At 43.9% G+C, this 14,695-nt stretch overlaps 1 long non-coding RNA gene and 1 pseudogene across 1 annotated transcript; one reads left to right on the plus strand and one right to left on the minus strand.

The window, feature by feature from the left end:
- Window positions 1-2,837: 2,837 nt before the first annotated feature.
- On the minus strand, window positions 2,838-5,241 carry LOC147987093 (uncharacterized). Its single transcript, XR_015617561.1, has 4 exons — window positions 5,105-5,241; window positions 4,692-4,741; window positions 4,517-4,609; window positions 2,838-3,458 (listed from the first exon to the last, which is right to left on the minus strand). It is a non-coding gene; the product is annotated as an uncharacterized LOC147987093 (long non-coding RNA).
- Window positions 5,242-11,756: 6,515 nt separating this feature from the next.
- LOC147987094 (putative serine/threonine-protein kinase PBL23) lies at window positions 11,757-13,424 on the plus strand (annotated as a pseudogene).
- The last annotated feature ends 1,271 nt before the right edge of the window (window positions 13,425-14,695 follow it).

Below are 14,695 nucleotides of genomic sequence, written 5' to 3' on the forward strand. Positions count from 1 at the left end.
ACAATTGTAACACTGCAATGATGCCTAGTGCGGCCGCAACCTGGTGTATGACGAGAAGCTACGTGTGGTGGTGCCGGCGGCATCCGTGGAGACGATGGGCACGCGGATGGAGTGTCTGACGATGACGAGGGCTCAGTTCAGGGCGGCGAGCCCGTGTACGAGCAGCGGCGTGCGGTGGTGCCGTTGTTGTTGTATGGGGAGGAGGCGCCGGCGTCGGGGTTGTTGACTGCTTGCTCGCAGGGCCGGCCCTGAGGGGGTGGCAGGGGGGCGGGCGCCCAGGGCCCCCGAAATCTAGGGGCCTCCTCCAGGGTTTGCAAGGAGCCCATGGCCCAGATCATAAGGAGGCATCGATCTAGACGCACACGTACGGAGAAATCCCTGTTTTCCTTCTTCTCATCGTGAGTTCGCCGCTTCGCGACGATCCTATTCCCACGAGGGCCCTGATCGCGAGTCTCGACGCCGATGTAGATCACTCTCCGTCATGCGGCCGGCTGGTCTTCCTTCAGGTCCCCGGTCCCGTTGTGTTATCCTCCGTTCGTGAGATGCCTCTCATGTACAAGACGAAGCCACCCCACCTATAAGGTCATCCCTAACCTCCTCTTTCTAGTTGGTCATGTTCATATGGTGTAGCAGTAGTCAGATCTTAGAAGGTCTCGCAGATGATGCAGTACAGAATTTTAATTTCGTGTGCCTGTTGCTTTATTTCTTACTTCAATCTGGACTTTGTCGACACGACACCAATCGCCTTATCTATTGAAAAAGTTGCCTGCTATGTGTTCGATGTTTGTTCTTTGCATTCTCTCTCCAAATCACATGACTGCAAATTTAACTTAAAAATTGGAAGAAGGTCTCAGCTATACACACATTACTTCGATCCAAACATGGTTATATAATAAAGCCACTCAGACTCCCGTAGCCGTCGGGTAAGTAAATGATCTTTTATTGTTGCAAATGACGCTTTTAAACTTTAAACCTTTCATCTTGATGTTTACCCTCTATCAGGTATTCGGTTTGTCTAATTAAATAAAGGAATACACTATTTACAATTTTTGCTTTATTTTGAAACAATAGACAATAATAAGTTAGGTAAAGGAATGAATCTAAAAAGAAATGAGATTATTATTTTGATCTTTATAGTAGGGCCCCGGGTTACAATTTTGCCTTGGGCCCCCGAAATATCAGGACCGGCCCTGCTTGCTCGGCCAAGGCCGTCTGCTCGCTGAACCATACGGCAGAGCATTACCGTTGGCAAGGCAGCAAGCTCAATGGGCCATTGTCGTGAAAGGAGGCGACTGGCGAGGCTTGGAGTTCGACACATCACTGTCTAGGGAGGAGGTGGGCTCAGACAGTATAGTATCCAGCAGGACGGGCAAAAGGGCAAGGACAGATGAATAAAGGCAACATCGGATGTTTCGAGAAGAAACTCAAAATGCAAAATTATTTCTTTTTTCGGGTGTATGTGTGTGTGTGTGCGCGCGTGTGCATATGTGTGTTGCCTGTTGGAAGTGATGGTGCCCACGGTCACGTGCCTAAGAGCAGTGGCACTCAACACATAAATGGCTAAAGTAAAACACAACTCTATACCAAATCCGTGTCAACTCAAATGAAAAGGGTACCCACAAACCACGAAATAGATGAACAATGTAGAAGATAAATCCCTTGCGTAGATTTACATATAAATTTGTCTATTTAAAGACAACAAACTAAAAAAAAAGCAAACCAGGGGCATGTCCTCGAGTAACAATTCCCATTTATTCCAAAAGAGAGGTACATTAACACATATTGTTCGTTCACTACATACTTATAGTTGTTAGACAATATGGAAGGGGGATGCCGCAGGAGGTGATTGTCTTGCTGGCGTCGGCGCCCCCGAAGTAGCGCTGGTACTACCTCCGTCTAGGTGAATAAGTCACTCGCGTGGTTCTAGGTCATCGATTTGAGGAATTAAATATGTGTTATATGTCATGAAAAGTATATCACTAGATTTTTACAATGATGTAGTTTCTAAATACATATCTTTTGTCACATATAATACATATTTAGATAGTTAAATCGTCAACCTAGAACTACGTGAATGACTTATTCACCGAGACGAAGGTAGTACCTCGGATCGTGCAAGTATAGGCAGAGGCACTCTTCTCGCGCCCGGAGGTTCGAGCAACACAACGCCGAGGGCTCCTTACCTTCCTTGACTGCCGGATTGCAAGGTAAAAGCATTTTCGAGGGGCACAGTGGCTCTGTCGCCATCGCACCGGCCGCCACCACCACTATGACCAGCACCCACACCAACACCGCCACTGTCCTAGCCATGATCTTTGACGACTGCAACTCCTCTCTAAACTCAAAGTCTCTCAAGTTTGTGTGTCAAGGTAAGTGAAGCGAAGCGCGTCGCTCAGATTTATAGTCAGGGCCGGGGCATTTGCAGGCAGTGTTTACTCCTTCACCAAAAAATACAGTATTTTTCATCCATTAAATATGGTACCAATTTTGGCCCTGCGACTATACTATGCAAAATTACATTTTGATTAATTGTCTCCAATTTCTGTTTTTTTTTTGTTTTCTCCTTTTTACCTTTACCTTTTCTTTGATTTTTCATCAGTTTTCCTTTTTCATTTGTTATACTTTATGTTTTCAATGGTTTTTTGTTTTTTCTTTCTTTTTTATTATTTTGTTTTTTTTGTTTCTTTCTTGATTTTCTTTGTATTTTTTCTTTTCCTTTTTCCTTTGCCGGTTTTCATTGGTTTTTTTGATACATCTCTACTTTTTCTCTACACTAGTAAGCATGCACGTGCAACGCACGTCTTGACTAATATAAATAATAACAACCCAGGCAAATTTATAAACTATATTGGATGTTGTACAGTTTCATCATAACTTCAAATATTGTGTCAACTAAAACTGATTTCCATCCTTTGTTTAGATCATACATAGTATTTGTAAAAATTCCACTGATGACATAAACAATAATAGGTATACTCATTTCATAATGCAATGCAACTTGTGTTGAGGACAAAAAATGGAAAACCTTTCTCATAAAAAGGTAATCCAGAAAACCTCTTGAACAGTCACAAAATCAAGACAACGAATGAATGAATAGGTCCTCTAATTTAGGATCAAGGCAATGTGGAGGTAGCTCCGGTAATACTTGTTCGGCTTCTGCTGCACCCAATTCTTCTTGTTTGTCCTCTTAACCAGCTATAAAGTGTACTCAACCACATGAGCGATGCGCCGACGCCACTATCTCATCATCTGCACCATCACCACGACAACCAGCACCAATACCTTTATGCTCTCCTTCGTCCTTTTGTCACCAGCAAGAACCTGTACCCTGTCCAACCATGCCACACACCGCCCTTGGCATGCAGAGCCATGTCATGGTGGGATGCGCCCAATACTGATCCAGGCATGACCAAATAGGCGAGCCGAGTTCCAATGCTTCAGTTATGGGCATTTTACAACTGGAATATACATTTAAAAATATTTAAATTCTAGTGATAGCTAGATTAGAAATGTACTTGTCAAACTCCAGTGATACCCATCACTTCAAGAAAGAGACAGGGGTGTTCAATGAGGGAAAATGATTACATATAAAATTCAAGTATAAGCGTTGGCAATGGTACATTGTTCCTGGAGTGAGGCATACTGTGCCACTAAAATATTGATGTTAATAAAGCAGTCCAAATTATTCTGTGAGCAAATGTAATTTTTTGTACTCCTTCTAAATAGTACTCCCTCTGTTCTTAAATGTAAGTCTTTTTAGAGAGTCCACTATAGAGACAACATTCGGATGTATATAGTCGCCTTTTAGAGTATATGTTCACTCATTTTGCTCCATATGTAGTCTATAGTGGAATCTCTTAAAAGACTTATATTTAGGAACAGAGGGAGTACATCAAGGCAATGTCATTGTGGAGGCCAAGGCAGAGACACATCTATGAGCAGTTTTATTGTGCAGGTCAAGGGAGAGTATGACAACTTAGAATTTAAATGCATGACATAGAATCTTCCTTTTCATAAATAGCCATCTTTACTTTTCAAGTGTGTTGAATTGTCCATCAAATAATTTAGAATTTCCCACATTATTCATGGTCATCGAATCGGATTGTTTTATATCTCTCATAAGCAGACTACTTTAATATAAAGAAGCATCTACTGTAGTCCTATATGATTAACTTTAAGGAAGTGTCAAAAAAATTACACGGCAACAAACATGGCTTACGGGTTCAGGTGACATCTAAATAAAACTATTAGCAATTAGGGTATTCCAGTTCGGAAGAGCACAAGAAATAAGTTACTGGTTGTGATAATAGTCAGTGTCCTTACTCAGTTTCCATTCAAAGTTGTGCACCGTTCAATGATGCAGCTCTCTTTAAGCAGCAAAAAATATGATGATGTTCTGCTAAAGGAGTGTATGGAAAGCAAGAGCAAGATAGCCCTATATGATATATGAATTGAAGAGCGTAAAAGGGAAAAGTCATTTTTAGCGGTCCATGATACATAACTAAACTATTAGCACCTTTGAGTATCCAAAGTTCCAAACTTTCCCTCGAGATGTTGGACTCTCATCCAAGAGGGTGCATTCCAGTTTAAGATCACAGTGACAGATTTCCTGCATTTCAAGCATCAGTTCATGGGCAATTGTTTGTTTTCTGCATTGGTTTCCTTCGACAATTTTCAAAAGGAAAGTGTACCATGAAATGGCAGTAGCAGCCTTCAAAAGTAGTTGTTGAAAGAAATATCTCTTTTGTTGACAAGAAAAAAACATAGAAGTTAAATGATTACATCATTAGAGAATAAATAGAAGCACCTCAAATTAATTTATTTTCTATTTATTAATAATGTAAGTGTTGTACATCAGCTGGAATCACCAAGTAATAAACATATCATAAAAATAAACTTTCAGCTGTTCGATCTGCATTAAGTCTGATGTACTACCTCCATTCCTAAATATAAGATGTTGGGGCAGTTTAACTGAGGTAGTATGTCTTGCCGAAAAATAACTGAAATACTCAGTGGTTACTCTCGATTCAGCTCCAAAGTTCAGAGAAAAAATATGTGCTTGAAGTGAAATCTGAAATGTTGGAAGTCTGGCATGAAACATTACCGGTACAAGATGTATCTCATGCAGTAATCAAGGTAATCCCTCGCCGTGTTGTAAGCTCAATCTGAAGTTTACATTGGTGCACGTCGGCCTTATCAAGCGCAACAGCTCTCATAGACAAACATAGTAGAGAAATGCAAGTTAAAGATCTATCAGTAGCAAACACGAAAGAAATCATATGAACAACTACATTCAGCCCCAGTCGGCAGTTTCCTAAGTTGACTCATCAAATAAAATTAGTTAGTAGGCACGCCCAACAACAAAGTACTGAAAGAACGAACCTTTGATGTAGAAATTGTGGTAACTCATCTTCTAGTTATTCTAGAAAGTCGGATGAACACCGTGAGCCACAGATACTTGGTGAGAACCGATCCACCTCTTCTCCGGCCTTTGCGGCCGCCGCAACAACGTTCCTGATGGGCCTTCTTCCTTAGCGCTCCTCCTATTGTAGTGACGCCTTCCCAAGATTGGAGGACCACAAGAATTTAAATTAGAAATTGATAGGAATATCCTCACAAATAGAGTGCTAAGAAACTATTAAAAATCCAATGAATTCGAATCCTACAAAGCACTCGACACGGGAGCGCTAACGTACCTTAATTAGCAGCAGCTTCGTGGGTGCAGATGTTGAGGAGCGGCGGGCGGCAGAGGCGGCTTGTAAGGAACCAGATGTCTCTCTCAATATCTATTGGATACAAGCTTTGATTACAAGCAACACCAATGGAGATACAAAGTTTGAGGATCAGGAAGAACAGAAGGAGGAGGACGAGAGGTAGGGGAAGAGAGCCGCCGTGCCAAAGCCGTGATCCACTGGATGACCAGAACAATGCCTACTCCCTCGTACTTGTACTCTGTAGCTTTAGTGGTTTCCTGATGGGCCAGGCCCACGTACCGGTCCAGGGGCAAACCCACAACCCAGTCAGGAGAGGCTCCTGACACGGCTGTATTGTCTGTTCGGCGGCGGCGTACCTGGGGTGGCAGGGGACGAACACCGAGGCTGCGGCCTGCTCTCGCGTCCGTCAGAAGAGGATTGGCGGTGGCAGCGGCCTATGCAGCAGAGGAGGAGCTGCGGGGCCGCAGATAAGGGCAGGGAGGTTCGACGGAGGTGGCTATGGGGCGCCAACGACCTTGTGGGGCGAGGGTTGCCGGCGAGTGCTGGGCTGAGAGGCATCGGTGGCTGGTGAAGGAGCTGTTGTGGTCATTGGCTGGTGAGGGTCGGTCGGCTCCAGAGCGGCGGCTCGGCGACCTGCGGGCCGCGGCGAAGGGCGGCGGCTCGGCGACCTGCCGCGCCCGGCTGCGGGAGGAACGGCGCGGGGGCACGAGGTCGTGCGGGAGGAACGGCGCGGGGGCGTGAGGTTGCGAGGTCGTGCGGGATGAACGGCATGGGGGCGTGAGGTCGTGCGGGGCCGGGCGAGAGGTCGTGGGAACGTTTTTTTTAGCGATTCGAGCATAATTGCGTGGCTTGTTGTGTTAAACATGCAACAATTACGGGCCATCAGATTTTGTGGATGGACGGATATAATTGCTTGGATCTGCCCCTCTCTTTCTTTTATAGGGGTAGTAGATGGCATGGTGGGTAATTAAAGCGTAAAACGCGTTTAGTATGCTGGAGGGATGTAGACCATCAGATTGCAGGTTTCGATGGATAGGATGATCTGGTTCTCCGCCCTCTCTTTCTTTTATAGTGGTAGTAGATTCTTAGCTCACACATGTAATTTTTTAGATAAAATTTGGACATTTTTAAAATACATTATGTATATATTTTAAAAATCCATGTTTTAGCACTTTTTTGAAAACACGGTAACATTTTTCCAAATACATGTTGTACATTTCTTAATGACAAAAACATATTTTAAAACTTCCTTAAATTAGTTTGCCAAAACAATTCATAAAGAACATTTTTTAATACACTTTGGACAATTTTCAAATACATTATATACATTTTTAAAAAATACATATTTTCAGAACTTTTTGAATGCACGGTAACTTTTTTTAAAATAAATGACAATAAAACATATTTTTAAACTTCCCTAAAAACATATTTTTGAGCACAAGGTAACATTTTTTGAACTTCCCTAAAAAAACTTCTTAAAAAAACCTCCCAAAAAACACGGTCACCTTCTTTAAACTTCCTAAAAAAAGACTTTGCTAGAAACATATTTTTGAATACGCGGAGTTTTAGTTTAAACTTCCATAAAAACTTCCTAAAAAACTTCCCTTGAAGACACGGTAACCTTTTTAAAACTTCCTAAAAAAACAACTTTCCGAAAATATATATTTTTTAACTACACAAAGCCTATGAGGACTCGAACCAGGGACCTCGCACTGAAGGTGCGCGCAGGTAGCCGAGTTCAAAACACAAATAATTTTTGAAAATCCGAAGAAGTTTTCATAGCATGTGAAAAACTATTGGAATTCTGAACATTTTTTGACAAGTGTGATTTTATTGAAATCGCGAAGAGTTTTTAAAAATACGAAAAGAATTTCAAATTCCATTTTTTCGAACACAAAATTGATTGAATTTTTATTTTTTTACCAAAAATAGAAAAGATAACATTTTTTCTACCTTCTGAACAATTTTAGTAATGGGCGAACATTTATTAAACTTCCCAAATTCTTGCTGTGGTATAGTGGGCCGGCCCAAATTCTTGTCTGTGAGAGTAGCCGGTTATCCGGTCGGGGTTGTGTTATTCCCAGTGTGCCAAACAGGTCTAGGGTCCATAATAGACCGGGATTGCAAGTTCAGAGTGCCAATTTTCGGGATTAAAAGTTCAGGGTTTGATTTAGCTTTCATCTGCAACTTCAAGGTTTGTTTTGGACTTTTTCCCATCCAGCAGGACTTGCAGATCAGATGGCGAGTGCTCCGTCGTGCTGGAAGATGCTCTGTACCATGGGTGCTATGTGGTTTTTGAATTCAGTCACACTTAGGGGAAAATTCGGTCACTTCCCCTAAAAAAAGAGAGCTTAAATTCAGTCATTTCCCCTAAAAAATAGAGCTAAAATTCAGTTCACAAAATTTTTAGCACAAATTTAAGCATCCTATATTTTGGAGGGAGGCAAATTTTTTGTGCATCATCTCATTAATTAAGCAGAATTATAGTTGACTTATTAATTACCAAAGAGACAGGCAAACTTTATAGTAAACAAAATCAACAAACATACATCAATTCAAGCAGGTTCTGTGTTCTTTCACAAAAAAAGCAGGTTCTGTGTTGGTGGCGCCATCGTTGGCTCGCCACACGCCATTGTAGCTCCTGGCATCGCCGTCGAAGCACTATCATCATTGGTTGCATCTTCAGCCATCACCGATCCCAGCTTTTTTTCCAGTGCATCGTGGTCGCCCGCAGCTTCCGCCATCTTCAGTTGTAGCTTACACCATTGGCGGTCCCAGCAACATGGGTTAGAAGTTCCAGCATTCCGTATGTCCGGTTGTAGCATGCCCGGCTCCCTAACTTTGCACTAGCACCCGAGGGCTTTGTAGCATTGACGGACGCCGGTCGTAGCTGGTTGCAGCATCCAAAGGTGTTGGCCCCAGCTGCACACTCAGACGGTTGTAATAGTATCTGGCGGTGTCAATTCCAACTCCACACATCGCAGCATCCCGTGGTGCCGGTCCTCACACCTGGCGCCGCCAATTCGAGCACACCGGCAACTCCACGCGCGGGGCGCGACCTTGCCGCACTGACTGTCGCAAAGCTCGTGGTGTTGCCTCGCCGTGTCGTGAACACAACAAGTGGCGTGGCCATGGTTAGGGGAGATTGCGCAAGCTTTGGACGACGACCGTCTTCACGATAGTTGCGCACGGTAACTACTGGATCGCTAGCGCGGTGATGCTGAAAAGAGTGGTTACGGTAGCATGGTGGTCGAAGAGATAATTAAATGTTTCCCTTTAAAGAACTCGAGTAATATGCCTTTTGCCCCATGAAGATTATTGCTTGTGTCACTATATTTAGTTTACATTAGGTCTGACGCAATAATGTCGTGGTTTGCATCATATCGTTCATATCGTCCTATAGATGTATTTGAGAAGACAATAAAAAAATCATATACAAGTACTATGGAAATAAAAATATACATGTAGAATTTGAATTAGAAAATATATCATTTTGATTTGTATCTGCATACAAGTGCAAAGACAAGAAAAAATGTACAAAACACATCATTATATATTTGTGTTGTCGAATGCACGTTGAAGTGAAAACCCATGGTACTCAAACTTATCACCACGACAACGCGAGCGCAGCCAAGAGAAAAAATGGCTCGCCTTTGCTGCTATATGTAGGGCAGATATCATTACTAAAGTTGTCAGCGACAAAGTAGCAACGCAAGACAGTTGTTTCCTGTACCCTCAATGGAAACAGTATTAGTAGTTATATTAAATTAATTAAGCATCTAGATAAATTTTGGCATAGTTATTATAAATAGTATTATTACTCGCAAATTTTTATCAATAGCATTTTATTATTTTTGGTGATATTGTAGAGCGAACGTTCCCGCGATGATGTTTGTGATGTCATCCTGGTGCAGCCAGCCTTGTGAGCTATGGCCTACCTCCGTGGTTATGAAATACGTTTTGTCACATGTTCTCATTAATCTTCTAAGTACCTTTTGACCTTTCACTAGTCACTAGGATGGCAAAGGCACTAAGAAACTTAATGACAAACAGGTGACAAACACATCTTAAGAGACGCTGGCTTCACTTTATAATGAACTACGTAGTTAAAGTAAAGCATGGCCCTCCTTTTATAACAGCCTTAAGGACTCCTCCGCTCTCGCTGGGCGATGTGGTACTATCTAATCCACTATCGCGGAAAAGCCGAGAGACGGAGACGTGCTTTCATAACGGGCTTGCTGTTCGGCCAGTCGCTGCCTTGGGCCTGGCTCGGTTCAGTCCTCGAAATAGCCCAAGCCCAGCTCAATTCAGTCCCGCCAATTTCTTCTGCTATAGCGGCTTTTTCGTGCTTTATGCGAGCCAGAAGCTCGTCTCGCGTCAGCTTCGCTACTAATGGCCCAGCCAATTTCCCTTCCTGCAGGCTAGTTCATTTTTCTTCTTTGTTTTTACAGCTGTACTTTTTTGCTCATATTTTCGAAAATATTCGAAATACATATATTACAACACTTAAGTTAACTTAAAAAAATCTAAAAACTGAAATGCAGTGTAAAAAATTGTAATTTCAAAAAGTGTTGATAGCATTACTTTTTTTGTGACATTTTAAAACGGCATTACAAAAAAAGTACGTGACAATTAAAATATTTTTTTTAAAATGATTTTTCGTGTAAATTACAAAATGTGACGTGCCATTCAAAGTACGAATGTTACATTTTAAAGAACGTTCATGTGTTTCGAAAATATGTCCATGAAATAAAAAAAATGTTTATACAAAGTATAAAAATGTTTGTATAGTTTAAAAATGATTCTTATCATTAAAAAAATTATAGAATTTTTTTAAATGTGTATAAAAAAGTTTCCGGTGTGTACATCTTTTTTACAGTGTGTATGAAAACAAAGTAGACACGTGTTGAAAACAAGAAAAGGAAAAAAAAGGAAAGCCAAAGAAAACCAGAAAGAAACACAGAAACCAAAACCTAAAATAAAACCAACCCATAAAGCCATTGAAAATAGATGTAGAAAACCTAAAAAGAAAAAAAGGAAAAGGAAAAACCAAAGGAAACTAGTAAAGAAACACAAACAGAAAACCCCGGCAGGTAAACCTGAGGAAAACCAACATAGAAAATGCACAGAAGAAAGAGAAAATAAAACAACGCCTGAAACAGCTCCCGAATTTGCACCGGCCAATTCGTTGTTGAGTTATTTGCATGCTATGTATGGATGATTTGTGCTACTTTCTATCCAAAATTTGATGAATCCTTCGTGGTTGATGAATTTTGTCCGGTTAGTTGAAGCCCGGTTTAAAATATATGCGACTACGGTTGAATGATTCACTCCCGCATCCGTGCCTGCCCCCTCCGGTCCGCGGACAGATACGGTTTCCGATTTGCGGGTCGGCGTTGGAGATGCCCTAATGCTAGTTCATTGGTATACAGTGTACAATGTGGTGTGAAGGAGCTTGCGGCACTGGGAGTGGTGGTGACGGTGGCGCAGAAGGCCTTGTACGGCCGCGGGCTCGTCTCGATGATCACCAAGGCAGCGGAAACAACCCGGCAGAACAAGCTAGACTACGACCTCGTCACACGACTTGTTTCCGTGATCGGCGAGTCACTGCCGCGTCTATAGTTGCCAGACCGGGGAGTTGGCGCCACCACTCCAGCAGGCTGTGTGACACACTCCAAGAAGCTCATAATTTCGTCACCACCTGCCAGAAATGGAGCGCACGGAGGAATTTCATCTACGCTGGCGAACCATTTTGTTCGGTTAGGCCAATCCGATGATCTCTGGCTCGTTTTTGTAGACATTGTGACGGGTAAAAAAAAGTTTATGAGTTTTGCTTACAAGAATTGGGTCGGTGTTTTAAGAAAAAGGCAACTGTGGGTCGGAGTTTGCAACAAAAAAGACCGAGATAGGACAACATTCTGGGCGGAGAAAAATGAGGCGACCAGCAGGAGATCAAAGGGGTGTGACAAAAGCACCGAGGCTTAGTTGCTCCTCCTACTAATTAACGCTTGGTAGTTGGTATACAGTGTATAGTCTTGTTCCATGGCGGTCACCACGGTGGCGACGGCGGGCCAGCTGGCATTGTACGTGCACGGGCTCGTCACGAAGATCACCAAGGCGGCGGAGACAGTGAAACAGAACAAGCTAGAGTGCGACCACCTCGCGCGGCGCGTGTCGGTGATCGGCAAGCTGCTGCCTCGCCTGCAGCTGCAGGACCCGGAGGTGGCGCAGCCGCTGGCCGGGCTGGGCGACACGCTCCAGGAGGCGCATGATCTCATCGTCACTTGCCAGAAATGGAGCGCGAGCAGGAGATTCTTGTACGCCGGCGTCCAGGCCGAGAAGTTCAGGGAAGTCAACGGCAGGATCGACTCCCACCTCATCCTCATCCCCTTGCTCAGCCACATCTCCATTAGCCGCCGCCTCGACCAGATCATTCCAACTACTCCTACTCCTACCACCACCAGCCTTCTTCTACCTATAGCTGCAACTGCATCTGACACGGTGCCGTCGCTGGAGCTGCAGGTAAGGAACTTCATCTTGTTGCTTTTAGAGCTTAGTAATTACGTGTGTGTAATTGTGCCGTCGTCTTCCATATACAGGAGTTCACGTCAGCCGAGATCACCATCATGACCGGAAACTTCCACCATGTGCTCAGTGAGGACAGCTCCATGACGGTGTACAAGGGCCGTCTTCACGATGGCCTGGAGGTGGCAGTCAAGTGCCTGAAGAACTACGGGCGACAACGGCACGAACAAGAGGGTGCGTTCGTGGCGGAGCTCGAGATCCTCCACCGCCTCCGTCACGACCACATCGTGGGCCTCGTGGGCTGGTGCTCGGAGGACGACGATCGCATGTTCGTGTACCACTACCACCACACATGCAACGGCACGCTCAGGGACCACCTGACGCTGGGCGGAGGCCGCGGTTCTGCCTCTGCGTCGCCAGTGACCTCGTCGTGGAAGGCGCGTGTCCAGGCACTGCTGGGCGCGTCCAGAGCCGTCGACCACCTGCACCGCGTGTCCGCTCCGCAGATCATCCACCGCAACGTCAGCTCGTCCAGCATCCTTCTGGACGAGAGCTGGGCGGCCCGCGTGTCCGGCTTCGGCGCCGCTGTTTTGCAAGCGGCGACGAAGGGCGAGCTACATGGTCAGCTCGTTGGGGAGGTCGTCGGCCACTTTGGGTATATCGACCCGGAGTACCGCCGTACGCACCGTGTGACTCCGGCGAGCGACGTGTACAGCTTCGGGGTGGTGATGCTGGAGGTGCTGACCGGGAGGCTGCCTAGCTGGGAGGAGGCACAGACCTTGGTTGGATTTGCTGTCCCGTTCATCGAGGGTGGGAACCTGGGGCCTTTGCTGGACAGACGCCCATCGCCGGAGCCGACGCCGGGGCAGTTGCAGGCGCTGGAGCTTGTGGCGTACACGGCCGCACGCTGTTTGTGGCGCCAGGACCGGCCAGCCATGTCAGACGTGGTGACCAACCTCGATATGGCGCTCGGGCTCATAGAGCGTGATGGCTCTAAGCCGTACACTATTGGAGCCGAGGCCGCAGCCAAGATTGACGAGAGGGCTACCAAAACTGCCTTCGCCGAGATCAAAGTCGAAGAGTCTGTAGAATCAGACGAGGACTCTTGGTCTTGGGGAGAATACCAGATGGTACCATCACTTACATGCATGCCCGTATGATACCAATTTCAAAAGTCTGATTTAAGTGTTTTAAAAAAATTGTGAATGTTTGCAAGACATGTGTTTACATCTTCTAAAACATTCAGATCGTATTCGCAAAACAAATAAAAAATTCAGATCCAAATTCAAAGTACATATTCCCCCGTTTCAAAAAAAGTGACTCAACTTTATATTAATTTTATACTAAAGTTTATATTAATTTTATACTAAAGTTAGTATAAAGTTGAGTCACTTATTTTGGGACGGACGAAGTATAAAGCAAAAAAAAAAGATGTGAATAACATAGTTTTTGACACTGTTAAAAACTCCGATTTATGGTTTTTTTTCTCTATGTGTATTTTGAATTCGGACCTGAGTTTTTTAGGGATTGTAGACACAGGTGTTTTGAAAATTCATATATTTTTCAGAATGATTCAAAACATTTAAAATTGGCTTCTTCAAATTGGTATCATGGGAAGAGTGAAATGCACCACTAGTCCATTAACTTAAATTGATTGCACACTTAGGCCAAGAACTTTCTCTTGAGCCATTAGCAAAAGCATCGGATGTCCACACTGAATGCCTCAATTTTCGGCCTACTTTCTCCCCTCCTTTTCGCATAGCATGAAAATACCGCTATGCATTTGATGAGCAAATATGGCCACATCAGGATCCAAGTTGCCGGCGTTCATGCATAAGAGTTCATCACAAGGTTCCTGTACTCAAGCTCCATCTTCTTCTTTCGTATGTTCATGTATGCGAGAAATCTCTCTCACTTCTTTTTCATTGCAGATATAGCCTAGGTTAAGAGATCAATTTTCATCAAGGGAATTCTGAACAATTTAACTTTGGCCAAAATTTGTTACTCAGCAAAAGTGTAAGGCAATTCACATGTTAATGAAATAATCTTTCTACTAGTACTACATGAGATAAACAATGTAAAATATTATATCATGGGTTACCATATTCTTGACATTGTTTGTTTTCAGGTAGCTTACCACATGGGCCATGTGGTATGGGTTACCATATTCACTATTCATTTTTCTACGTTAGTAGTTCCTGCAATTCTTATCCTGATGAAGTTCTACACGGCGCAAATAAGGAAAACATTGAACTTTGCCCGACTGACCCCCGGCAGCTTGTAAGCCGCCTTGTTTTTTTGACGCGTGTCCCGTGTCGGTTCTGCCGCTTGCATGCCTTATCTCTACCATTAAAGAAGAATCAAAAGTCGTGATGGTTCGACCTTTTTGAACCCTCCTCTGGCCATTGATACATCTTCCCACGCACATCCTCCACCGATTTTTTTATCCCTCCAAA

This window comes from Triticum urartu, chromosome 2A (assembly GCF_056163025.1).
Source record: "Triticum urartu cultivar PI428250 chromosome 2A, HENAU_Tu73, whole genome shotgun sequence".
In the NCBI taxonomy this organism is placed as follows: Eukaryota; Viridiplantae; Streptophyta; class Magnoliopsida; order Poales; family Poaceae; genus Triticum; species Triticum urartu.